Source organism: Aquarana catesbeiana, linkage group LG13 (assembly GCF_042186555.1).
Source record: "Aquarana catesbeiana isolate 2022-GZ linkage group LG13, ASM4218655v1, whole genome shotgun sequence".
Classification (NCBI taxonomy): domain Eukaryota; kingdom Metazoa; phylum Chordata; class Amphibia; order Anura; family Ranidae; genus Aquarana; species Aquarana catesbeiana.
Genome location: NC_133336.1, coordinates 164,880,659 through 164,897,258, shown reverse-complemented (window position 1 = coordinate 164,897,258; position 16,600 = coordinate 164,880,659). Strand labels below are relative to the sequence as shown.

At 56.5% G+C, this 16,600-nt stretch overlaps 76 non-coding genes across 76 annotated transcripts; all 76 read right to left on the bottom strand.

Annotated features, from left to right (window-relative positions):
- Positions 1 to 71: 71 nt before the first annotated feature.
- On the bottom strand, positions 72 to 190 carry LOC141119368 (5S ribosomal RNA). Its single transcript, XR_012238711.1, has one exon. It is a non-coding gene; the product is annotated as a 5S ribosomal RNA (ribosomal RNA).
- A 100-nt stretch (positions 191 to 290) lies between these two features.
- Positions 291 to 409, bottom strand: LOC141119367 (5S ribosomal RNA). Its single transcript, XR_012238710.1, has one exon. It is a non-coding gene; the product is annotated as a 5S ribosomal RNA (ribosomal RNA).
- Positions 410 to 508: 99 nt separating this feature from the next.
- On the bottom strand, positions 509 to 627 carry LOC141119366 (5S ribosomal RNA). The gene has a single exon (XR_012238709.1). It is a non-coding gene; the product is annotated as a 5S ribosomal RNA (ribosomal RNA).
- A 98-nt stretch (positions 628 to 725) lies between these two features.
- LOC141119365 (5S ribosomal RNA) lies at positions 726 to 844 on the bottom strand. Its single transcript, XR_012238706.1, has one exon. It is a non-coding gene; the product is annotated as a 5S ribosomal RNA (ribosomal RNA).
- Positions 845 to 943: 99 nt separating this feature from the next.
- LOC141119363 (5S ribosomal RNA) lies at positions 944 to 1,062 on the bottom strand. The gene has a single exon (XR_012238704.1). It is a non-coding gene; the product is annotated as a 5S ribosomal RNA (ribosomal RNA).
- Positions 1,063 to 1,161: 99 nt separating this feature from the next.
- LOC141119362 (5S ribosomal RNA) lies at positions 1,162 to 1,280 on the bottom strand. The gene has a single exon (XR_012238703.1). It is a non-coding gene; the product is annotated as a 5S ribosomal RNA (ribosomal RNA).
- Positions 1,281 to 1,379: 99 nt separating this feature from the next.
- LOC141119361 (5S ribosomal RNA) lies at positions 1,380 to 1,498 on the bottom strand. Its single transcript, XR_012238702.1, has one exon. It is a non-coding gene; the product is annotated as a 5S ribosomal RNA (ribosomal RNA).
- A 100-nt stretch (positions 1,499 to 1,598) lies between these two features.
- On the bottom strand, positions 1,599 to 1,717 carry LOC141119360 (5S ribosomal RNA). Its single transcript, XR_012238701.1, has one exon. It is a non-coding gene; the product is annotated as a 5S ribosomal RNA (ribosomal RNA).
- A 99-nt stretch (positions 1,718 to 1,816) lies between these two features.
- On the bottom strand, positions 1,817 to 1,935 carry LOC141119359 (5S ribosomal RNA). The gene has a single exon (XR_012238700.1). It is a non-coding gene; the product is annotated as a 5S ribosomal RNA (ribosomal RNA).
- Positions 1,936 to 2,035: 100 nt separating this feature from the next.
- LOC141119358 (5S ribosomal RNA) lies at positions 2,036 to 2,154 on the bottom strand. The gene has a single exon (XR_012238699.1). It is a non-coding gene; the product is annotated as a 5S ribosomal RNA (ribosomal RNA).
- Positions 2,155 to 2,254: 100 nt separating this feature from the next.
- Positions 2,255 to 2,373, bottom strand: LOC141119357 (5S ribosomal RNA). Its single transcript, XR_012238698.1, has one exon. It is a non-coding gene; the product is annotated as a 5S ribosomal RNA (ribosomal RNA).
- Positions 2,374 to 2,473: 100 nt separating this feature from the next.
- LOC141119356 (5S ribosomal RNA) lies at positions 2,474 to 2,592 on the bottom strand. Its single transcript, XR_012238697.1, has one exon. It is a non-coding gene; the product is annotated as a 5S ribosomal RNA (ribosomal RNA).
- Positions 2,593 to 2,692: 100 nt separating this feature from the next.
- On the bottom strand, positions 2,693 to 2,811 carry LOC141119355 (5S ribosomal RNA). The gene has a single exon (XR_012238696.1). It is a non-coding gene; the product is annotated as a 5S ribosomal RNA (ribosomal RNA).
- Positions 2,812 to 2,911: 100 nt separating this feature from the next.
- Positions 2,912 to 3,030, bottom strand: LOC141119354 (5S ribosomal RNA). Its single transcript, XR_012238695.1, has one exon. It is a non-coding gene; the product is annotated as a 5S ribosomal RNA (ribosomal RNA).
- A 99-nt stretch (positions 3,031 to 3,129) lies between these two features.
- LOC141119352 (5S ribosomal RNA) lies at positions 3,130 to 3,248 on the bottom strand. Its single transcript, XR_012238693.1, has one exon. It is a non-coding gene; the product is annotated as a 5S ribosomal RNA (ribosomal RNA).
- A 98-nt stretch (positions 3,249 to 3,346) lies between these two features.
- Positions 3,347 to 3,465, bottom strand: LOC141119350 (5S ribosomal RNA). Its single transcript, XR_012238692.1, has one exon. It is a non-coding gene; the product is annotated as a 5S ribosomal RNA (ribosomal RNA).
- A 99-nt stretch (positions 3,466 to 3,564) lies between these two features.
- Positions 3,565 to 3,683, bottom strand: LOC141119349 (5S ribosomal RNA). Its single transcript, XR_012238691.1, has one exon. It is a non-coding gene; the product is annotated as a 5S ribosomal RNA (ribosomal RNA).
- A 98-nt stretch (positions 3,684 to 3,781) lies between these two features.
- LOC141119926 (5S ribosomal RNA) lies at positions 3,782 to 3,900 on the bottom strand. The gene has a single exon (XR_012239259.1). It is a non-coding gene; the product is annotated as a 5S ribosomal RNA (ribosomal RNA).
- A 99-nt stretch (positions 3,901 to 3,999) lies between these two features.
- On the bottom strand, positions 4,000 to 4,118 carry LOC141119348 (5S ribosomal RNA). The gene has a single exon (XR_012238690.1). It is a non-coding gene; the product is annotated as a 5S ribosomal RNA (ribosomal RNA).
- A 100-nt stretch (positions 4,119 to 4,218) lies between these two features.
- LOC141119347 (5S ribosomal RNA) lies at positions 4,219 to 4,337 on the bottom strand. Its single transcript, XR_012238689.1, has one exon. It is a non-coding gene; the product is annotated as a 5S ribosomal RNA (ribosomal RNA).
- Positions 4,338 to 4,437: 100 nt separating this feature from the next.
- LOC141119346 (5S ribosomal RNA) lies at positions 4,438 to 4,556 on the bottom strand. Its single transcript, XR_012238688.1, has one exon. It is a non-coding gene; the product is annotated as a 5S ribosomal RNA (ribosomal RNA).
- A 100-nt stretch (positions 4,557 to 4,656) lies between these two features.
- LOC141119345 (5S ribosomal RNA) lies at positions 4,657 to 4,775 on the bottom strand. Its single transcript, XR_012238687.1, has one exon. It is a non-coding gene; the product is annotated as a 5S ribosomal RNA (ribosomal RNA).
- Positions 4,776 to 4,873: 98 nt separating this feature from the next.
- Positions 4,874 to 4,992, bottom strand: LOC141119344 (5S ribosomal RNA). The gene has a single exon (XR_012238686.1). It is a non-coding gene; the product is annotated as a 5S ribosomal RNA (ribosomal RNA).
- A 99-nt stretch (positions 4,993 to 5,091) lies between these two features.
- LOC141119343 (5S ribosomal RNA) lies at positions 5,092 to 5,210 on the bottom strand. Its single transcript, XR_012238685.1, has one exon. It is a non-coding gene; the product is annotated as a 5S ribosomal RNA (ribosomal RNA).
- Positions 5,211 to 5,308: 98 nt separating this feature from the next.
- On the bottom strand, positions 5,309 to 5,427 carry LOC141117914 (5S ribosomal RNA). The gene has a single exon (XR_012237307.1). It is a non-coding gene; the product is annotated as a 5S ribosomal RNA (ribosomal RNA).
- A 99-nt stretch (positions 5,428 to 5,526) lies between these two features.
- LOC141119342 (5S ribosomal RNA) lies at positions 5,527 to 5,645 on the bottom strand. The gene has a single exon (XR_012238684.1). It is a non-coding gene; the product is annotated as a 5S ribosomal RNA (ribosomal RNA).
- Positions 5,646 to 5,745: 100 nt separating this feature from the next.
- On the bottom strand, positions 5,746 to 5,864 carry LOC141119340 (5S ribosomal RNA). The gene has a single exon (XR_012238682.1). It is a non-coding gene; the product is annotated as a 5S ribosomal RNA (ribosomal RNA).
- A 100-nt stretch (positions 5,865 to 5,964) lies between these two features.
- Positions 5,965 to 6,083, bottom strand: LOC141119339 (5S ribosomal RNA). The gene has a single exon (XR_012238681.1). It is a non-coding gene; the product is annotated as a 5S ribosomal RNA (ribosomal RNA).
- Positions 6,084 to 6,182: 99 nt separating this feature from the next.
- LOC141119338 (5S ribosomal RNA) lies at positions 6,183 to 6,301 on the bottom strand. The gene has a single exon (XR_012238680.1). It is a non-coding gene; the product is annotated as a 5S ribosomal RNA (ribosomal RNA).
- A 98-nt stretch (positions 6,302 to 6,399) lies between these two features.
- On the bottom strand, positions 6,400 to 6,518 carry LOC141119337 (5S ribosomal RNA). Its single transcript, XR_012238679.1, has one exon. It is a non-coding gene; the product is annotated as a 5S ribosomal RNA (ribosomal RNA).
- Positions 6,519 to 6,617: 99 nt separating this feature from the next.
- On the bottom strand, positions 6,618 to 6,736 carry LOC141119336 (5S ribosomal RNA). The gene has a single exon (XR_012238678.1). It is a non-coding gene; the product is annotated as a 5S ribosomal RNA (ribosomal RNA).
- Positions 6,737 to 6,836: 100 nt separating this feature from the next.
- LOC141119334 (5S ribosomal RNA) lies at positions 6,837 to 6,955 on the bottom strand. Its single transcript, XR_012238677.1, has one exon. It is a non-coding gene; the product is annotated as a 5S ribosomal RNA (ribosomal RNA).
- Positions 6,956 to 7,055: 100 nt separating this feature from the next.
- LOC141119333 (5S ribosomal RNA) lies at positions 7,056 to 7,174 on the bottom strand. The gene has a single exon (XR_012238676.1). It is a non-coding gene; the product is annotated as a 5S ribosomal RNA (ribosomal RNA).
- Positions 7,175 to 7,274: 100 nt separating this feature from the next.
- On the bottom strand, positions 7,275 to 7,393 carry LOC141119945 (5S ribosomal RNA). Its single transcript, XR_012239278.1, has one exon. It is a non-coding gene; the product is annotated as a 5S ribosomal RNA (ribosomal RNA).
- Positions 7,394 to 7,491: 98 nt separating this feature from the next.
- LOC141119332 (5S ribosomal RNA) lies at positions 7,492 to 7,610 on the bottom strand. Its single transcript, XR_012238675.1, has one exon. It is a non-coding gene; the product is annotated as a 5S ribosomal RNA (ribosomal RNA).
- A 99-nt stretch (positions 7,611 to 7,709) lies between these two features.
- LOC141119331 (5S ribosomal RNA) lies at positions 7,710 to 7,828 on the bottom strand. Its single transcript, XR_012238674.1, has one exon. It is a non-coding gene; the product is annotated as a 5S ribosomal RNA (ribosomal RNA).
- Positions 7,829 to 7,926: 98 nt separating this feature from the next.
- Positions 7,927 to 8,045, bottom strand: LOC141119330 (5S ribosomal RNA). The gene has a single exon (XR_012238673.1). It is a non-coding gene; the product is annotated as a 5S ribosomal RNA (ribosomal RNA).
- Positions 8,046 to 8,144: 99 nt separating this feature from the next.
- Positions 8,145 to 8,263, bottom strand: LOC141119328 (5S ribosomal RNA). The gene has a single exon (XR_012238671.1). It is a non-coding gene; the product is annotated as a 5S ribosomal RNA (ribosomal RNA).
- A 99-nt stretch (positions 8,264 to 8,362) lies between these two features.
- On the bottom strand, positions 8,363 to 8,481 carry LOC141119327 (5S ribosomal RNA). The gene has a single exon (XR_012238670.1). It is a non-coding gene; the product is annotated as a 5S ribosomal RNA (ribosomal RNA).
- A 100-nt stretch (positions 8,482 to 8,581) lies between these two features.
- Positions 8,582 to 8,700, bottom strand: LOC141119326 (5S ribosomal RNA). The gene has a single exon (XR_012238669.1). It is a non-coding gene; the product is annotated as a 5S ribosomal RNA (ribosomal RNA).
- A 99-nt stretch (positions 8,701 to 8,799) lies between these two features.
- On the bottom strand, positions 8,800 to 8,918 carry LOC141119325 (5S ribosomal RNA). The gene has a single exon (XR_012238668.1). It is a non-coding gene; the product is annotated as a 5S ribosomal RNA (ribosomal RNA).
- A 100-nt stretch (positions 8,919 to 9,018) lies between these two features.
- LOC141119324 (5S ribosomal RNA) lies at positions 9,019 to 9,137 on the bottom strand. Its single transcript, XR_012238667.1, has one exon. It is a non-coding gene; the product is annotated as a 5S ribosomal RNA (ribosomal RNA).
- A 100-nt stretch (positions 9,138 to 9,237) lies between these two features.
- LOC141120840 (5S ribosomal RNA) lies at positions 9,238 to 9,356 on the bottom strand. Its single transcript, XR_012239990.1, has one exon. It is a non-coding gene; the product is annotated as a 5S ribosomal RNA (ribosomal RNA).
- Positions 9,357 to 9,455: 99 nt separating this feature from the next.
- Positions 9,456 to 9,574, bottom strand: LOC141119323 (5S ribosomal RNA). Its single transcript, XR_012238666.1, has one exon. It is a non-coding gene; the product is annotated as a 5S ribosomal RNA (ribosomal RNA).
- Positions 9,575 to 9,672: 98 nt separating this feature from the next.
- On the bottom strand, positions 9,673 to 9,791 carry LOC141119322 (5S ribosomal RNA). The gene has a single exon (XR_012238665.1). It is a non-coding gene; the product is annotated as a 5S ribosomal RNA (ribosomal RNA).
- Positions 9,792 to 9,890: 99 nt separating this feature from the next.
- LOC141119321 (5S ribosomal RNA) lies at positions 9,891 to 10,009 on the bottom strand. Its single transcript, XR_012238664.1, has one exon. It is a non-coding gene; the product is annotated as a 5S ribosomal RNA (ribosomal RNA).
- A 100-nt stretch (positions 10,010 to 10,109) lies between these two features.
- Positions 10,110 to 10,228, bottom strand: LOC141119320 (5S ribosomal RNA). The gene has a single exon (XR_012238663.1). It is a non-coding gene; the product is annotated as a 5S ribosomal RNA (ribosomal RNA).
- A 100-nt stretch (positions 10,229 to 10,328) lies between these two features.
- Positions 10,329 to 10,447, bottom strand: LOC141119318 (5S ribosomal RNA). The gene has a single exon (XR_012238662.1). It is a non-coding gene; the product is annotated as a 5S ribosomal RNA (ribosomal RNA).
- Positions 10,448 to 10,547: 100 nt separating this feature from the next.
- On the bottom strand, positions 10,548 to 10,666 carry LOC141119316 (5S ribosomal RNA). Its single transcript, XR_012238660.1, has one exon. It is a non-coding gene; the product is annotated as a 5S ribosomal RNA (ribosomal RNA).
- A 99-nt stretch (positions 10,667 to 10,765) lies between these two features.
- LOC141119315 (5S ribosomal RNA) lies at positions 10,766 to 10,884 on the bottom strand. Its single transcript, XR_012238659.1, has one exon. It is a non-coding gene; the product is annotated as a 5S ribosomal RNA (ribosomal RNA).
- A 98-nt stretch (positions 10,885 to 10,982) lies between these two features.
- LOC141119314 (5S ribosomal RNA) lies at positions 10,983 to 11,101 on the bottom strand. Its single transcript, XR_012238658.1, has one exon. It is a non-coding gene; the product is annotated as a 5S ribosomal RNA (ribosomal RNA).
- Positions 11,102 to 11,200: 99 nt separating this feature from the next.
- On the bottom strand, positions 11,201 to 11,319 carry LOC141119312 (5S ribosomal RNA). Its single transcript, XR_012238657.1, has one exon. It is a non-coding gene; the product is annotated as a 5S ribosomal RNA (ribosomal RNA).
- A 98-nt stretch (positions 11,320 to 11,417) lies between these two features.
- LOC141119925 (5S ribosomal RNA) lies at positions 11,418 to 11,536 on the bottom strand. The gene has a single exon (XR_012239258.1). It is a non-coding gene; the product is annotated as a 5S ribosomal RNA (ribosomal RNA).
- A 99-nt stretch (positions 11,537 to 11,635) lies between these two features.
- On the bottom strand, positions 11,636 to 11,754 carry LOC141119311 (5S ribosomal RNA). Its single transcript, XR_012238656.1, has one exon. It is a non-coding gene; the product is annotated as a 5S ribosomal RNA (ribosomal RNA).
- A 100-nt stretch (positions 11,755 to 11,854) lies between these two features.
- On the bottom strand, positions 11,855 to 11,973 carry LOC141119310 (5S ribosomal RNA). The gene has a single exon (XR_012238655.1). It is a non-coding gene; the product is annotated as a 5S ribosomal RNA (ribosomal RNA).
- A 100-nt stretch (positions 11,974 to 12,073) lies between these two features.
- LOC141119309 (5S ribosomal RNA) lies at positions 12,074 to 12,192 on the bottom strand. Its single transcript, XR_012238654.1, has one exon. It is a non-coding gene; the product is annotated as a 5S ribosomal RNA (ribosomal RNA).
- A 100-nt stretch (positions 12,193 to 12,292) lies between these two features.
- LOC141119308 (5S ribosomal RNA) lies at positions 12,293 to 12,411 on the bottom strand. Its single transcript, XR_012238653.1, has one exon. It is a non-coding gene; the product is annotated as a 5S ribosomal RNA (ribosomal RNA).
- Positions 12,412 to 12,509: 98 nt separating this feature from the next.
- Positions 12,510 to 12,628, bottom strand: LOC141119307 (5S ribosomal RNA). Its single transcript, XR_012238652.1, has one exon. It is a non-coding gene; the product is annotated as a 5S ribosomal RNA (ribosomal RNA).
- A 99-nt stretch (positions 12,629 to 12,727) lies between these two features.
- LOC141119306 (5S ribosomal RNA) lies at positions 12,728 to 12,846 on the bottom strand. Its single transcript, XR_012238651.1, has one exon. It is a non-coding gene; the product is annotated as a 5S ribosomal RNA (ribosomal RNA).
- A 98-nt stretch (positions 12,847 to 12,944) lies between these two features.
- On the bottom strand, positions 12,945 to 13,063 carry LOC141119304 (5S ribosomal RNA). The gene has a single exon (XR_012238649.1). It is a non-coding gene; the product is annotated as a 5S ribosomal RNA (ribosomal RNA).
- Positions 13,064 to 13,162: 99 nt separating this feature from the next.
- LOC141119303 (5S ribosomal RNA) lies at positions 13,163 to 13,281 on the bottom strand. The gene has a single exon (XR_012238648.1). It is a non-coding gene; the product is annotated as a 5S ribosomal RNA (ribosomal RNA).
- Positions 13,282 to 13,381: 100 nt separating this feature from the next.
- On the bottom strand, positions 13,382 to 13,500 carry LOC141119302 (5S ribosomal RNA). The gene has a single exon (XR_012238647.1). It is a non-coding gene; the product is annotated as a 5S ribosomal RNA (ribosomal RNA).
- Positions 13,501 to 13,600: 100 nt separating this feature from the next.
- Positions 13,601 to 13,719, bottom strand: LOC141119301 (5S ribosomal RNA). The gene has a single exon (XR_012238646.1). It is a non-coding gene; the product is annotated as a 5S ribosomal RNA (ribosomal RNA).
- Positions 13,720 to 13,818: 99 nt separating this feature from the next.
- On the bottom strand, positions 13,819 to 13,937 carry LOC141120325 (5S ribosomal RNA). Its single transcript, XR_012239649.1, has one exon. It is a non-coding gene; the product is annotated as a 5S ribosomal RNA (ribosomal RNA).
- A 98-nt stretch (positions 13,938 to 14,035) lies between these two features.
- LOC141119300 (5S ribosomal RNA) lies at positions 14,036 to 14,154 on the bottom strand. Its single transcript, XR_012238645.1, has one exon. It is a non-coding gene; the product is annotated as a 5S ribosomal RNA (ribosomal RNA).
- Positions 14,155 to 14,253: 99 nt separating this feature from the next.
- LOC141119299 (5S ribosomal RNA) lies at positions 14,254 to 14,372 on the bottom strand. The gene has a single exon (XR_012238644.1). It is a non-coding gene; the product is annotated as a 5S ribosomal RNA (ribosomal RNA).
- A 100-nt stretch (positions 14,373 to 14,472) lies between these two features.
- On the bottom strand, positions 14,473 to 14,591 carry LOC141120252 (5S ribosomal RNA). Its single transcript, XR_012239578.1, has one exon. It is a non-coding gene; the product is annotated as a 5S ribosomal RNA (ribosomal RNA).
- Positions 14,592 to 14,691: 100 nt separating this feature from the next.
- LOC141119298 (5S ribosomal RNA) lies at positions 14,692 to 14,810 on the bottom strand. Its single transcript, XR_012238643.1, has one exon. It is a non-coding gene; the product is annotated as a 5S ribosomal RNA (ribosomal RNA).
- Positions 14,811 to 14,910: 100 nt separating this feature from the next.
- On the bottom strand, positions 14,911 to 15,029 carry LOC141120358 (5S ribosomal RNA). The gene has a single exon (XR_012239681.1). It is a non-coding gene; the product is annotated as a 5S ribosomal RNA (ribosomal RNA).
- Positions 15,030 to 15,129: 100 nt separating this feature from the next.
- Positions 15,130 to 15,248, bottom strand: LOC141119297 (5S ribosomal RNA). The gene has a single exon (XR_012238642.1). It is a non-coding gene; the product is annotated as a 5S ribosomal RNA (ribosomal RNA).
- Positions 15,249 to 15,347: 99 nt separating this feature from the next.
- On the bottom strand, positions 15,348 to 15,466 carry LOC141119848 (5S ribosomal RNA). Its single transcript, XR_012239182.1, has one exon. It is a non-coding gene; the product is annotated as a 5S ribosomal RNA (ribosomal RNA).
- A 98-nt stretch (positions 15,467 to 15,564) lies between these two features.
- LOC141119296 (5S ribosomal RNA) lies at positions 15,565 to 15,683 on the bottom strand. Its single transcript, XR_012238641.1, has one exon. It is a non-coding gene; the product is annotated as a 5S ribosomal RNA (ribosomal RNA).
- A 99-nt stretch (positions 15,684 to 15,782) lies between these two features.
- Positions 15,783 to 15,901, bottom strand: LOC141119295 (5S ribosomal RNA). The gene has a single exon (XR_012238640.1). It is a non-coding gene; the product is annotated as a 5S ribosomal RNA (ribosomal RNA).
- Positions 15,902 to 16,001: 100 nt separating this feature from the next.
- LOC141119293 (5S ribosomal RNA) lies at positions 16,002 to 16,120 on the bottom strand. The gene has a single exon (XR_012238638.1). It is a non-coding gene; the product is annotated as a 5S ribosomal RNA (ribosomal RNA).
- A 100-nt stretch (positions 16,121 to 16,220) lies between these two features.
- On the bottom strand, positions 16,221 to 16,339 carry LOC141119292 (5S ribosomal RNA). The gene has a single exon (XR_012238637.1). It is a non-coding gene; the product is annotated as a 5S ribosomal RNA (ribosomal RNA).
- A 99-nt stretch (positions 16,340 to 16,438) lies between these two features.
- LOC141119291 (5S ribosomal RNA) lies at positions 16,439 to 16,557 on the bottom strand. Its single transcript, XR_012238636.1, has one exon. It is a non-coding gene; the product is annotated as a 5S ribosomal RNA (ribosomal RNA).
- Positions 16,558 to 16,600: the final 43 nt, after the last annotated feature.

The window sequence follows — 16,600 nt, the reverse complement described above, 5'->3', positions numbered from 1 at the left end:
ACCTTGGCGGCGCCAAGATGGGAAACGAGGAAAAAAAACAGGGCAAGTCCAGAACGCCCCCCAAAAAAAGAAGCCTACGGCACCTGGTATTCCCAGGCGGTCTCCCATCCAGGTACTAACCAGGCCCGACCCTGCTTAGCCTCCGAGATCAGACGAGATCGGGCGCTTTCAGGGTGATGTGGCCGTAGGCGATCTCTAACGGCACGCTCAACCCTCTTGACCTTGGCGGCGCCAAGATGGGAAACGAGGAAAAAAAACAGGGCAAGTCCAGAACTCCCCCAAAAAAAAGAAGCCTACGGCACCTGGTATTCCCAGGCGGTCTCCCATCCAGGTACTAACCAGGCCCGACCCTGCTTAGCCTCCGAGATCAGACGAGATCGGGCGCTTTCAGGGTGATGTGGCCGTAGGCGATCTCTTACGGCACGCTCAACCCTCTTGACTTTGGCGGCGCCAAGATGGGAAACGAGGAAAAAAAACAGGGCAAGTCCAGAAATCCAAGAAAAAAAGAAGCCTACGGCACCTGGTATTCCCAGGCGGTCTCCCATCCAGGTACTAACCAGGCCCGACCCTGCTTAGCCTCCGAGATCAGACGAGATCGGGCGCTTTCAGGGTGATGTGGCCGTAGGCGATCTCTTACGGCACGCTCAACCCTCTTGACTTTGGCGGCACCAAGATGGGAAACGAGGAAAAAAACAGGGCAAGTCCAGAACTCCAAGAAAAAAAGAAGCCTACGGCACCTGGTATTCCCAGGCGGTCTCCCATCCAGGTACTAACCAGGCCCGACCCTGCTTAGCCTCCGAGATCAGACGAGATCGGGCGCTTTCAGGGTGATGTGGCCGTAGGCGATCTCTTACGGCACGCTCAACCCTCTTGACTTTGGCGGCGCCAAGATGGGAAACGAGGAAAAAAAACAGGGCAAGTCCAGAAATCCAAGAAAAAAAGAAGCCTACGGCACCTGGTATTCCCAGGCGGTCTCCCATCCAGGTACTAACCAGGCCCGACCCTGCTTAGCCTCCGAGATCAGACGAGATCGGGCGCTTTCAGGGTGATGTGGCCGTAGGCGATCTCTTACGGCACGCTCAACCCTCTTGACTTTGGCGGCGCCAAGATGGGAAACGAGGAAAAAAAACAGGGCAAGTCCAGAAATCCAAGAAAAAAAGAAGCCTACGGCACCTGGTATTCCCAGGCGGTCTCCCATCCAGGTACTAACCAGGCCCGACCCTGCTTAGCCTCCGAGATCAGACGAGATCGGGCGCTTTCAGGGTGATGTGGCCGTAGGCGATCTCTTACGGCACGCTCAACCCTCTTGACTTTGGCGGCGCCAAGATGGGAAACGAGGAAAAAAAACAGGGCAAGTCCAGAAATCCAAGAAAAAAAGAAGCCTACGGCACCTGGTATTCCCAGGCGGTCTCCCATCCAGGTACTAACCAGGCCCGACCCTGCTTAGCCTCCGAGATCAGACGAGATCGGGCGCTTTCAGGGTGATGTGGCCGTAGGCGATCTCTAACGGCACGCTCAACCCTCTTGACCTTGGCGGCGCCAAGATGGGAAACGAGGAAAAAAAACAGGGCAAGTCCAGAACTCCCCCAAAAAAAAGAAGCCTACGGCACCTGGTATTCCCAGGCGGTCTCCCATCCAGGTACTAACCAGGCCCGACCCTGCTTAGCCTCCGAGATCAGACGAGATCGGGCGCTTTCAGGGTGATGTGGCCGTAGGCGATCTCTTACGGCACGCTCAACCCTCTTGACTTTGGCGGCGCCAAGATGGGAAACGAGGAAAAAAAACAGGGCAAGTCCAGAAATCCAAGAAAAAAAGAAGCCTACGGCACCTGGTATTCCCAGGCGGTCTCCCATCCAGGTACTAACCAGGCCCGACCCTGCTTAGCCTCCGAGATCAGACGAGATCGGGCGCTTTCAGGGTGATGTGGCCGTAGGCGATCTCTAACGGCACGCTCAACCCTCTTGACCTTGGCGGCGCCAAGATGGGAAACGAGGAAAAAAAACAGGGCAAGTCCAGAACGCCCCCCAAAAAAAGAAGCCTACGGCACCTGGTATTCCCAGGCGGTCTCCCATCCAGGTACTAACCAGGCCCGACCCTGCTTAGCCTCCGAGATCAGACGAGATCGGGCGCTTTCAGGGTGATGTGGCCGTAGGCGATCTCTAACGGCACGCTCAACCCTCTTGACCTTGGCGGCGCCAAGATGGGAAACGAGGAAAAAAAACAGGGCAAGTCCAGAACTCCCCCAAAAAAAAGAAGCCTACGGCACCTGGTATTCCCAGGCGGTCTCCCATCCAGGTACTAACCAGGCCCGACCCTGCTTAGCCTCCGAGATCAGACGAGATCGGGCGCTTTCAGGGTGATGTGGCCGTAGGCGATCTCTTACGGCACGCTCAACCCTCTTGACTTTGGCGGCGCCAAGATGGGAAACGAGGAAAAAAAACAGGGCAAGTCCAGAACGCCCCCCAAAAAAAGAAGCCTACGGCACCTGGTATTCCCAGGCGGTCTCCCATCCAGGTACTAACCAGGCCCGACCCTGCTTAGCCTCCGAGATCAGACGAGATCGGGCGCTTTCAGGGTGATGTGGCCGTAGGCGATCTCTAACGGCACGCTCAACCCTCTTGACCTTGGCGGCGCCAAGATGGGAAACGAGGAAAAAAAACAGGGCAAGTCCAGAACTCCCCCAAAAAAAAGAAGCCTACGGCACCTGGTATTCCCAGGCGGTCTCCCATCCAGGTACTAACCAGGCCCGACCCTGCTTAGCCTCCGAGATCAGACGAGATCGGGCGCTTTCAGGGTGATGTGGCCGTAGGCGATCTCTAACGGCACGCTCAACCCTCTTGACCTTGGCGGCGCCAAGATGGGAAACGAGGAAAAAAAACAGGGCAAGTCCAGAACGCCCCCCAAAAAAAGAAGCCTACGGCACCTGGTATTCCCAGGCGGTCTCCCATCCAGGTACTAACCAGGCCCGACCCTGCTTAGCCTCCGAGATCAGACGAGATCGGGCGCTTTCAGGGTGATGTGGCCGTAGGCGATCTCTTACGGCACGCTCAACCCTCTTGACTTTGGCGGCACCAAGATGGGAAACGAGGAAAAAAACAGGGCAAGTCCAGAACGCCCCCCAAAAAAAGAAGCCTACGGCACCTGGTATTCCCAGGCGGTCTCCCATCCAGGTACTAACCAGGCCCGACCCTGCTTAGCCTCCGAGATCAGACGAGATCGGGCGCTTTCAGGGTGATGTGGCCGTAGGCGATCTCTTACGGCACGCTCAACCCTCTTGACTTTGGCGGCACCAAGATGGGAAACGAGGAAAAAAACAGGGCAAGTCCAGAACTCCAAGAAAAAGAGAAGCCTACGGCACCTGGTATTCCCAGGCGGTCTCCCATCCAGGTACTAACCAGGCCCGACCCTGCTTAGCCTCCGAGATCAGACGAGATCGGGCGCTTTCAGGGTGATGTGGCCGTAGGCGATCTCTTACGGCACGCTCAACCCTCTTGACTTTGGCGGCGCCAAGATGGGAAACGAGGAAAAAAAACAGGGCAAGTCCAGAAATCCAAGAAAAAAAGAAGCCTACGGCACCTGGTATTCCCAGGCGGTCTCCCATCCAGGTACTAACCAGGCCCGACCCTGCTTAGCCTCCGAGATCAGACGAGATCGGGCGCTTTCAGGGTGATGTGGCCGTAGGCGATCTCTTACGGCACGCTCAACCCTCTTGACTTTGGCGGCACCAAGATGGGAAACGAGGAAAAAAACAGGGCAAGTCCAGAACTCCAAGAAAAAAAGAAGCCTACGGCACCTGGTATTCCCAGGCGGTCTCCCATCCAGGTACTAACCAGGCCCGACCCTGCTTAGCCTCCGAGATCAGACGAGATCGGGCGCGTTCAGGGTGATGTGGCCGTAGGCGATCTCTTACGGCACGCTCAACCCTCTTGACTTTGGCGGCGCCAAGATGGGAAACGAGGAAAAAAAACAGGGCAAGTCCAGAAATCCAAGAAAAAAAGAAGCCTACGGCACCTGGTATTCCCAGGCGGTCTCCCATCCAGGTACTAACCAGGCCCGACCCTGCTTAGCCTCCGAGATCAGACGAGATCGGGCGCTTTCAGGGTGATGTGGCCGTAGGCGATCTCTAACGGCACGCTCAACCCTCTTGACCTTGGCGGCGCCAAGATGGGAAACGAGGAAAAAAAACAGGGCAAGTCCAGAACGCCCCCCAAAAAAAGAAGCCTACGGCACCTGGTATTCCCAGGCGGTCTCCCATCCAGGTACTAACCAGGCCCGACCCTGCTTAGCCTCCGAGATCAGACGAGATCGGGCGCTTTCAGGGTGATGTGGCCGTAGGCGATCTCTAACGGCACGCTCAACCCTCTTGACCTTGGCGGCGCCAAGATGGGAAACGAGGAAAAAAAACAGGGCAAGTCCAGAACTCCCCCAAAAAAAAGAAGCCTACGGCACCTGGTATTCCCAGGCGGTCTCCCATCCAGGTACTAACCAGGCCCGACCCTGCTTAGCCTCCGAGATCAGACGAGATCGGGCGCTTTCAGGGTGATGTGGCCGTAGGCGATCTCTAACGGCACGCTCAACCCTCTTGACCTTGGCGGCGCCAAGATGGGAAACGAGGAAAAAAAACAGGGCAAGTCCAGAACGCCCCCCAAAAAAAGAAGCCTACGGCACCTGGTATTCCCAGGCGGTCTCCCATCCAGGTACTAACCAGGCCCGACCCTGCTTAGCCTCCGAGATCAGACGAGATCGGGCGCTTTCAGGGTGATGTGGCCGTAGGCGATCTCTTATGGCACGCTCAACCCTCTTGACTTTGGCGGCACCAAGATGGGAAACGAGGAAAAAAACAGGGCAAGTCCAGAACTCCAAGAAAAAGAGAAGCCTACGGCACCTGGTATTCCCAGGCGGTCTCCCATCCAGGTACTAACCAGGCCCGACCCTGCTTAGCCTCCGAGATCAGACGAGATCGGGCGCTTTCAGGGTGATGTGGCCGTAGGCGATCTCTTACGGCACGCTCAACCCTCTTGACTTTGGCGGCGCCAAGATGGGAAACGAGGAAAAAAAACAGGGCAAGTCCAGAAATCCAAGAAAAAAAGAAGCCTACGGCACCTGGTATTCCCAGGCGGTCTCCCATCCAGGTACTAACCAGGCCCGACCCTGCTTAGCCTCCGAGATCAGACGAGATCGGGCGCTTTCAGGGTGATGTGGCCGTAGGCGATCTCTTACGGCACGCTCAACCCTCTTGACTTTGGCGGCACCAAGATGGGAAACGAGGAAAAAAACAGGGCAAGTCCAGAACTCCAAGAAAAAAAGAAGCCTACGGCACCTGGTATTCCCAGGAGGTCTCCCATCCAGGTACTAACCAGGCCCGACCCTGCTTAGCCTCCGAGATCAGACGAGATCGGGCGCTTTCAGGGTGATGTGGCCGTAGGCGATCTCTTACGGCACGCTCAACCCTCTTGACTTTGGCGGCGCCAAGATGGGAAACGAGGAAAAAAAACAGGGCAAGTCCAGAAATCCAAGAAAAAAAGAAGCCTACGGCACCTGGTATTCCCAGGCGGTCTCCCATCCAGGTACTAACCAGGCCCGACCCTGCTTAGCCTCCGAGATCAGACGAGATCGGGCGCTTTCAGGGTGATGTGGCCGTAGGCGATCTCTAACGGCACGCTCAACCCTCTTGACCTTGGCGGCGCCAAGATGGGAAACGAGGAAAAAAAACAGGGCAAGTCCAGAACGCCCCCCAAAAAAAGAAGCCTACGGCACCTGGTATTCCCAGGCGGTCTCCCATCCAGGTACTAACCAGGCCCGACCCTGCTTAGCCTCCGAGATCAGACGAGATCGGGCGCTTTCAGGGTGATGTGGCCGTAGGCGATCTCTAACGGCACGCTCAACCCTCTTGACCTTGGCGGCGCCAAGATGGGAAACGAGGAAAAAAAACAGGGCAAGTCCAGAACTCCCCCAAAAAAAAGAAGCCTACGGCACCTGGTATTCCCAGGCGGTCTCCCATCCAGGTACTAACCAGGCCCGACCCTGCTTAGCCTCCGAGATCAGACGAGATCGGGCGCTTTCAGGGTGATGTGGCCGTAGGCGATCTCTTATGGCACGCTCAACCCTCTTGACTTTGGCGGCGCCAAGATGGGAAACGAGGAAAAAAAACAGGGCAAGTCCAGAAATCCAAGAAAAAAAGAAGCCTACGGCACCTGGTATTCCCAGGCGGTCTCCCATCCAGGTACTAACCAGGCCCGACCCTGCTTAGCCTCCGAGATCAGACGAGATCGGGCGCTTTCAGGGTGATGTGGCCGTAGGCGATCTCTTACGGCACGCTCAACCCTCTTGACTTTGGCGGCACCAAGATGGGAAACGAGGAAAAAAACAGGGCAAGTCCAGAACTCCAAGAAAAAAAGAAGCCTACGGCACCTGGTATTCCCAGGCGGTCTCCCATCCAGGTACTAACCAGGCCCGACCCTGCTTAGCCTCCGAGATCAGACGAGATCGGGCGCTTTCAGGGTGATGTGGCCGTAGGCGATCTCTTACGGCACGCTCAACCCTCTTGACTTTGGCGGCGCCAAGATGGGAAACGAGGAAAAAAAACAGGGCAAGTCCAGAAATCCAAGAAAAAAAGAAGCCTACGGCACCTGGTATTCCCAGGCGGTCTCCCATCCAGGTACTAACCAGGCCCGACCCTGCTTAGCCTCCGAGATCAGACGAGATCGGGCGCTTTCAGGGTGATGTGGCCGTAGGCGATCTCTAACGGCACGCTCAACCCTCTTGACCTTGGCGGCGCCAAGATGGGAAACGAGGAAAAAAAACAGGGCAAGTCCAGAACGCCCCCCAAAAAAAGAAGCCTACGGCACCTGGTATTCCCAGGCGGTCTCCCATCCAGGTACTAACCAGGCCCGACCCTGCTTAGCCTCCGAGATCAGACGAGATCGGGCGCTTTCAGGGTGATGTGGCCGTAGGCAATCTCTAACGGCACGCTCAACCCTCTTGACCTTGGCGGCGCCAAGATGGGAAACGAGGAAAAAAAACAGGGCAAGTCCAGAACTCCCCCAAAAAAAAGAAGCCTACGGCACCTGGTATTCCCAGGCGGTCTCCCATCCAGGTACTAACCAGGCCCGACCCTGCTTAGCCTCCGAGATCAGACGAGATCGGGCGCTTTCAGGGTGATGTGGCCGTAGGCGATCTCTAACGGCACGCTCAACCCTCTTGACCTTGGCGGCGCCAAGATGGGAAACGAGGAAAAAAAACAGGGCAAGTCCAGAACGCCCCCCAAAAAAAGAAGCCTACGGCACCTGGTATTCCCAGGCGGTCTCCCATCCAGGTACTAACCAGGCCCGACCCTGCTTAGCCTCCGAGATCAGACGAGATCGGGCGCTTTCAGGGTGATGTGGCCGTAGACGATCTCTTACGGCACGCTCAACCCTCTTGACTTTGGCGGCACCAAGATGGGAAACGAGGAAAAAAACAGGGCAAGTCCAGAACTCCAAGAAAAAGAGAAGCCTACGGCACCTGGTATTCCCAGGCGGTCTCCCATCCAGGTACTAACCAGGCCCGACCCTGCTTAGCCTCCGAGATCAGACGAGATCGGGCGCTTTCAGGGTGATGTGGCCGTAGGCGATCTCTTACGGCACGCTCAACCCTCTTGACTTTGGCGGCGCCAAGATGGGAAACGAGGAAAAAAAACAGGGCAAGTCCAGAAATCCAAGAAAAAAAGAAGCCTACGGCACCTGGTATTCCCAGGCGGTCTCCCATCCAGGTACTAACCAGGCCCGACCCTGCTTAGCCTCCGAGATCAGACGAGATCGGGCGCTTTCAGGGTGATGTGGCCGTAGGCGATCTCTTACGGCACGCTCAACCCTCTTGACTTTGGCGGCACCAAGATGGGAAACGAGGAAAAAAACAGGGCAAGTCCAGAACTCCAAGAAAAAAAGAAGCCTACGGCACCTGGTATTCCCAGGCGGTCTCCCATCCAGGTACTAACCAGGCCCGACCCTGCTTAGCCTCCGAGATCAGACGAGATCGGGCGCTTTCAGGGTGATGTGGCCGTAGGCGATCTCTTACGGCACGCTCAACCCTCTTGACTTTGGCGGCGCCAAGATGGGAAACGAGGAAAAAAAACAGGGCAAGTCCAGAAATCCAAGAAAAAAAGAAGCCTACGGCACCTGGTATTCCCAGGCGGTCTCCCATCCAGGTACTAACCAGGCCCGACCCTGCTTAGCCTCCGAGATCAGACGAGATCGGGCGCTTTCAGGGTGATGTGGCCGTAGGCGATCTCTAACGGCACGCTCAACCCTCTTGACCTTGGCGGCGCCAAGATGGGAAACGAGGAAAAAAAACAGGGCAAGTCCAGAACGCCCCCAAAAAAAGAAGCCTACGGCACCTGGTATTCCCAGGCGGTCTCCCATCCAGGTACTAACCAGGCCCGACCCTGCTTAGCCTCCGAGATCAGACGAGATCGGGCGCTTTCAGGGTGATGTGGCCGTAGGCGATCTCTAACGGCACGCTCAACCCTCTTGACCTTGGCGGCGCCAAGATGGGAAACGAGGAAAAAAAACAGGGCAAGTCCAGAACTCCCCCAAAAAAAAGAAGCCTACGGCACCTGGTATTCCCAGGCGGTCTCCCATCCAGGTACTAACCAGGCCCGACCCTGCTTAGCCTCCGAGATCAGACGAGATCGGGCGCTTTCAGGGTGATGTGGCCGTAGGCGATCTCTTACGGCACGCTCAACCCTCTTGACTTTGGCGGCGCCAAGATGGGAAACGAGGAAAAAAAACAGGGCAAGTCCAGAAATCCAAGAAAAAAAGAAGCCTACGGCACCTGGTATTCCCAGGCGGTCTCCCATCCAGGTACTAACCAGGCCCGACCCTGCTTAGCCTCCGAGATCAGACGAGATCGGGCGCTTTCAGGGTGATGTGGCCGTAGGCGATCTCTAACGGCACGCTCAACCCTCTTGACCTTGGCGGCGCCAAGATGGGAAACGAGGAAAAAAAACAGGGCAAGTCCAGAACGCCCCCCAAAAAAAGAAGCCTACGGCACCTGGTATTCCCAGGCGGTCTCCCATCCAGGTACTAACCAGGCCCGACCCTGCTTAGCCTCCGAGATCAGACGAGATCGGGCGCTTTCAGGGTGATGTGGCCGTAGGCGATCTCTAACGGCACGCTCAACCCTCTTGACCTTGGCGGCGCCAAGATGGGAAACGAGGAAAAAAAACAGGGCAAGTCCAGAACTCCCCCAAAAAAAAGAAGCCTACGGCACCTGGTATTCCCAGGCGGTCTCCCATCCAGGTACTAACCAGGCCCGACCCTGCTTAGCTTCCGAGATCAGACGAGATCGGGCGCTTTCAGGGTGATGTGGCCGTAGGCGATCTCTTACGGCACGCTCAACCCTCTTGACTTTGGCGGCGCCAAGATGGGAAACGAGGAAAAAAAACAGGGCAAGTCCAGAAATCCAAGAAAAAAAGAAGCCTACGGCACCTGGTATTCCCAGGCGGTCTCCCATCCAGGTACTAACCAGGCCCGACCCTGCTTAGCCTCCGAGATCAGACGAGATCGGGCGCTTTCAGGGTGATGTGGCCGTAGGCGATCTCTTACGGCACGCTCAACCCTCTTGACTTTGGCGGCACCAAGATGGGAAACGAGGAAAAAAACAGGGCAAGTCCAGAACTCCAAGAAAAAAAGAAGCCTACGGCACCTGGTATTCCCAGGCGGTCTCCCATCCAGGTACTAACCAGGCCCGACCCTGCTTAGCCTCCGAGATCAGACGAGATCGGGCGCTTTCAGGGTGATGTGGCCGTAGGCGATCTCTTACGGCACGCTCAACCCTCTTGACTTTGGCGGCGCCAAGATGGGAAACGAGGAAAAAAAACAGGGCAAGTCCAGAAATCCAAGAAAAAAAGAAGCCTACGGCACCTGGTATTCCCAGGCGGTCTCCCATCCAGGTACTAACCAGGCCCGACCCTGCTTAGCCTCCGAGATCAGACGAGATCGGGCGCTTTCAGGGTGATGTGGCCGTAGGCGATCTCTAACGGCACGCTCAACCCTCTTGACCTTGGCGGCGCCAAGATGGGAAACGAGGAAAAAAAACAGGGCAAGTCCAGAACGCCCCCCAAAAAAAGAAGCCTACGGCACCTGGTATTCCCAGGCGGTCTCCCATCCAGGTACTAACCAGGCCCGACCCTGCTTAGCCTCCGAGATCAGACGAGATCGGGCGCTTTCAGGGTGATGTGGCCGTAGGCGATCTCTAACGGCACGCTCAACCCTCTTGACCTTGGCGGCGCCAAGATGGGAAACGAGGAAAAAAAACAGGGCAAGTCCAGAACTCCCCCAAAAAAAAGAAGCCTACGGCACCTGGTATTCCCAGGCGGTCTCCCATCCAGGTACTAACCAGGCCCGACCCTGCTTAGCCTCCGAGATCAGACGAGATCGGGCGCTTTCAGGGTGATGTGGCCGTAGGCGATCTCTAACGGCACGCTCAACCCTCTTGACCTTGGCGGCGCCAAGATGGGAAACGAGGAAAAAAAACAGGGCAAGTCCAGAACGCCCCCCAAAAAAAGAAGCCTACGGCACCTGGTATTCCCAGGCGGTCTCCCATCCAGGTACTAACCAGGCCCGACCCTGCTTAGCCTCCGAGATCAGACGAGATCGGGCGCTTTCAGGGTGATGTGGCCGTAGGCGATCTCTTACGGCACGCTCAACCCTCTTGACTTTGGCGGCACCAAGATGGGAAACGAGGAAAAAAACAGGGCAAGTCCAGAACGCCCCCCAAAAAAAGAAGCCTACGGCACCTGGTATTCCCAGGCGGTCTCCCATCCAGGTACTAACCAGGCCCGACCCTGCTTAGCCTCCGAGATCAGACGAGATCGGGCGCTTTCAGGGTGATGTGGCCGTAGGCGATCTCTTACGGCACGCTCAACCCTCTTGACTTTGGCGGCACCAAGATGGGAAACGAGGAAAAAAACAGGGCAAGTCCAGAACTCCAAGAAAAAGAGAAGCCTACGGCACCTGGTATTCCCAGGCGGTCTCCCATCCAGGTACTAACCAGGCCCGACCCTGCTTAGCCTCCGAGATCAGACGAGATCGGGCGCTTTCAGGGTGATGTGGCCGTAGGCGATCTCTTACGGCACGCTCAACCCTCTTGACTTTGGCGGCGCCAAGATGGGAAACGAGGAAAAAAAACAGGGCAAGTCCAGAAATCCAAGAAAAAAAGAAGCCTACGGCACCTGGTATTCCCAGGCGGTCTCCCATCCAGGTACTAACCAGGCCCGACCCTGCTTAGCCTCCGAGATCAGACGAGATCGGGCGCTTTCAGGGTGATGTGGCCGTAGGCGATCTCTTACGGCACGCTCAACCCTCTTGACTTTGGCGGCACCAAGATGGGAAACGAGGAAAAAAACAGGGCAAGTCCAGAACTCCAAGAAAAAAAGAAGCCTACGGCACCTGGTATTCCCAGGCGGTCTCCCATCCAGGTACTAACCAGGCCCGACCCTGCTTAGCCTCCGAGATCAGACGAGATCGGGCGCGTTCAGGGTGATGTGGCCGTAGGCGATCTCTTACGGCACGCTCAACCCTCTTGACTTTGGCGGCGCCAAGATGGGAAACGAGGAAAAAAAACAGGGCAAGTCCAGAAATCCAAGAAAAAAAGAAGCCTACGGCACCTGGTATTCCCAGGCGGTCTCCCATCCAGGTACTAACCAGGCCCGACCCTGCTTAGCCTCCGAGATCAGACGAGATCGGGCGCTTTCAGGGTGATGTGGCCGTAGGCGATCTCTAACGGCACGCTCAACCCTCTTGACCTTGGCGGCGCCAAGATGGGAAACGAGGAAAAAAAACAGGGCAAGTCCAGAACGCCCCCCAAAAAAAGAAGCCTACGGCACCTGGTATTCCCAGGCGGTCTCCCATCCAGGTACTAACCAGGCCCGACCCTGCTTAGCCTCCGAGATCAGACGAGATCGGGCGCTTTCAGGGTGATGTGGCCGTAGGCGATCTCTAACGGCACGCTCAACCCTCTTGACCTTGGCGGCGCCAAGATGGGAAACGAGGAAAAAAAACAGGGCAAGTCCAGAACTCCCCCAAAAAAAAGAAGCCTACGGCACCTGGTATTCCCAGGCGGTCTCCCATCCAGGTACTAACCAGGCCCGACCCTGCTTAGCCTCCGAGATCAGACGAGATCGGGCGCTTTCAGGGTGATGTGGCCGTAGGCGATCTCTAACGGCACGCTCAACCCTCTTGACCTTGGCGGCGCCAAGATGGGAAACGAGGAAAAAAAACAGGGCAAGTCCAGAACGCCCCCCAAAAAAAGAAGCCTACGGCACCTGGTATTCCCAGGCGGTCTCCCATCCAGGTACTAACCAGGCCCGACCCTGCTTAGCCTCCGAGATCAGACGAGATCGGGCGCTTTCAGGGTGATGTGGCCGTAGGCGATCTCTTATGGCACGCTCAACCCTCTTGACTTTGGCGGCACCAAGATGGGAAACGAGGAAAAAAACAGGGCAAGTCCAGAACTCCAAGAAAAAGAGAAGCCTACGGCACCTGGTATTCCCAGGCGGTCTCCCATCCAGGTACTAACCAGGCCCGACCCTGCTTAGCCTCCGAGATCAGACGAGATCGGGCGCTTTCAGGGTGATGTGGCCGTAGGCGATCTCTTACGGCACGCTCAACCCTCTTGACTTTGGCGGCGCCAAGATGGGAAACGAGGAAAAAAAACAGGGCAAGTCCAGAAATCCAAGAAAAAAAGAAGCCTACGGCACCTGGTATTCCCAGGCGGTCTCCCATCCAGGTACTAACCAGGCCCGACCCTGCTTAGCCTCCGAGATCAGACGAGATCGGGCGCTTTCAGGGTGATGTGGCCGTAGGCGATCTCTTACGGCACGCTCAACCCTCTTGACTTTGGCGGCACCAAGATGGGAAACGAGGAAAAAAACAGGGCAAGTCCAGAACTCCAAGAAAAAAAGAAGCCTACGGCACCTGGTATTCCCAGGCGGTCTCCCATCCAGGTACTAACCAGGCCCGACCCTGCTTAGCCTCCGAGATCAGACGAGATCGGGCGCTTTCAGGGTGATGTGGCCGTAGGCGATCTCTTACGGCACGCTCAACCCTCTTGACTTTGGCGGCGCCAAGATGGGAAACGAGGAAAAAAAACAGGGCAAGTCCAGAAATCCAAGAAAAAAAGAAGCCTACGGCACCTGGTATTCCCAGGCGGTCTCCCATCCAGGTACTAACCAGGCCCGACCCTGCTTAGCCTCCGAGATCAGACGAGATCGGGCGCTTTCAGGGTGATGTGGCCGTAGGCGATCTCTAACGGCACGCTCAACCCTCTTGACCTTGGCGGCGCCAAGATGGGAAACGAGGAAAAAAAACAGGGCAAGTCCAGAACGCCCCCCAAAAAAAGAAGCCTACGGCACCTGGTATTCCCAGGCGGTCTCCCATCCAGGTACTAACCAGGCCCGACCCTGCTTAGCCTCCGAGATCAGACGAGATCGGGCGCTTTCAGGGTGATGTGGCCGTAGGCGATCTCTAACGGCACGCTCAACCCTCTTGACCTTGGCGGCGCCAAGATGGGAAACGAGGAAAAAAAACAGGGCAAGTCCAGAACTCCCCCAAAAAAAAGAAGCCTACGGCACCTGGTATTCCCAGGCGGTCTCCCATCCAGGTACTAACCAGGCCCGACCCTGCTTAGCCTCCGAGATCAGACGAGATCGGGCGCTTTCAGGGTGATGTGGCCGTAGGCGATCTCTTATGGCACGCTCAACCCTCTTGACTTTGGCGGCGCCAAGATGGGAAACGAGGAAAAAAAACAGGGCAAGTCCAGAAATCCAAGAAAAAAAGAAGCCTACGGCACCTGGTATTCCCAGGCGGTCTCCCATCCAGGTACTAACCAGGCCCGACCCTGCTTAGCCTCCGAGATCAGACAAGATCGGGCGCTTTCAGGGTGATGTGGCCGTAGGCGATCTCTTACGGCACGCTCAACCCTCTTGACTTTGGCGGCACCAAGATGGGAAACGAGGAAAAAAACAGGGCAAGTCCAGAACTCCAAGAAAAAAAGAAGCCTACGGCACCTGGTATTCCCAGGCGGTCTCCCATCCAGGTACTAACCAGGCCCGACCCTGCTTAGCCTCCGAGATCAGACGAGATCGGGCGCTTTCAGGGTGATGTGGCCGTAGGCGATCTCTTACGGCACGCTCAACCCTCTTGACTTTGGCGGCGCCAAGATGGGAAACGAGGAAAAAAAACAGGGCAAGTCCAGAAATCCAAGAAAAAAAGAAGCCTACGGCACCTGGTATTCCCAGGCGGTCTCCCATCCAGGTACTAACCAGGCCCGACCCTGCTTAGCCTCCGAGATCAGACGAGATCGGGCGCTTTCAGGGTGATGTGGCCGTAGGCGATCTCTAACGGCACGCTCAACCCTCTTGACCTTGGCGGCGCCAAGATGGGAAACGAGGAAAAAAAACAGGGCAAGTCCTGAACGCCCCCCAAAAAAAGAAGCCTACGGCACCTGGTATTCCCAGGCGGTCTCCCATCCAGGTACTAACCAGGCCCGACCCTGCTTAGCCTCCAAGATCAGACGAGATCGGGCGCTTTCAGGGTGATGTGGCCGTAGGCAATCTCTAACGGCACGCTCAACCCTCTTGACCTTGGCGGCGCCAAGATGGGAAACGAGGAAAAAAAACAGGGCAAGTCCAGAACTCCCCCAAAAAAAAGAAGCCTACGGCACCTGGTATTCCCAGGCGGTCTCCCATCCAGGTACTAACCAGGCCCGACCCTGCTTAGCCTCCGAGATCAGACGAGATCGGGCGCTTTCAGGGTGATGTGGCCGTAGGCGATCTCTAACGGCACGCTCAACCCTCTTGACCTTGGCGGCGCCAAGATGGGAAACGAGGAAAAAAAACAGGGCAAGTCCAGAACGCCCCCCAAAAAAAGAAGCCTACGGCACCTGGTATTCCCAGGCGGTCTCCCATCCAGGTACTAACCAGGCCCGACCCTGCTTAGCCTCCGAGATCAGACGAGATCTGGCGCTTTCAGGGTGATGTGGCCGTAGGCGATCTCTAACGGCACGCTCAACCCTCTTGACCTTGGCGGCGCCAAGATGGGAAACGAGGAAAAAAAACAGGGCAAGTCCAGAACTCCCCCAAAAAAAAGAAGCCTACGGCACCTGGTATTCCCAGGCGGTCTCCCATCCAGGTACTAACCAGGCCCGACCCTGCTTAGCCTCCGAGATCAGACGAGATCGGGCGCTTTCAGGGTGATGTGGCCGTAGGCGATCTCTTACGGCACGCTCAACCCTCTTGACTTTGGCGGCGCCAAGATGGGAAACGAGGAAAAAAAACAGGGCAAGTCCAGAAATCCAAGAAAAAAAGAAGCCTACGGCACCTGGTATTCCCAGGCGGTCTCCCATCCAGGTACTAACCAGGCCCGACCCTGCTTAGCCTCCGAGATCAGACGAGATCGGGTGCTTTCAGGGTGATGTGGCCGTAGGCGATCTCTTACGGCACGCTCAACCCTCTTGACTTTGGCGGCACCAAGATGGGAAACGAGGAAAAAAACAGGGCAAGTCTAGAACTCCAAGAAAAAAAGAAGCCTACGGCACCTGGTATTCCCAGGCGGTCTCCCATCCAGGTACTAACCAGGCCCGACCCTGCTTAGCCTCCGAGATCAGACGAGATCGGGCGCTTTCAGGGTGATGTGGCCGTAGGCGATCTCTTACGGCACGCTCAACCCTCTTGACTTTGGCGGCGCCAAGATGGGAAACGAGGAAAAAAAACAGGGCAAGTCCAGAAATCCAAGAAAAAAAGAAGCCTACGGCACCTGGTATTCCCAGGCGGTCTCCCATCCAGGTACTAACCAGGCCCGACCCTGCTTAGCCTCCGAGATCAGACGAGATCGGGCGCTTTCAGGGTGATGTGGCCGTAGGCGATCTCTAACGGCACGCTCAACCCTCTTGACCTTGGCGGCGCCAAGATGGGAAACGAGGAAAAAAAACAGGGCAAGTCCAGAACGCCCCCCAAAAAAAGAAGCCTACGGCACCTGGTATTCCCAGGCGGTCTCCCATCCAGGTACTAACCAGGCCCGACCCTGCTTAGCCTCCGAGATCAGACGAGATCGGGCGCTTTCAGGGTGATGTGGCCGTAGGCGATCTCTAACGGCACGCTCAACCCTCTTGACCTTGGCGGCGCCAAGATGGGAAACGAGGAAAAAAAACAGGGCAAGTCCAGAACTCCCCCAAAAAAAAGAAGCCTACGGCACCTGGTATTCCCAGGCGGTCTCCCATCCAGGTACTAACCAGGCCCGACCCTGCTTAGCCTCCGAGATCAGACGAGATCGGGCGCTTTCAGGGTGATGTGGCCGTAGGCGATCTCTTACGGCACGCTCAACCCTCTTGACTTTGGCGGCGCCAAGATGGGAAACGAGGAAAAAAAACAGGGCAAGTCCAGAAATCCAAGAAAAAAAGAAGCCTACGGCACCTGGTATTCCCAGGCGGTCTCCCATCCAGGTACTAACCAGGCCCGACCCTGCTTAGCCTCCGAGATCAGACGAGATCGGGCGCTTTCAGGGTGATGTGGCCGTAGGCGATCTCTAACGGCACGCTCAACCCTCTTGACCTTGGCGGCGCC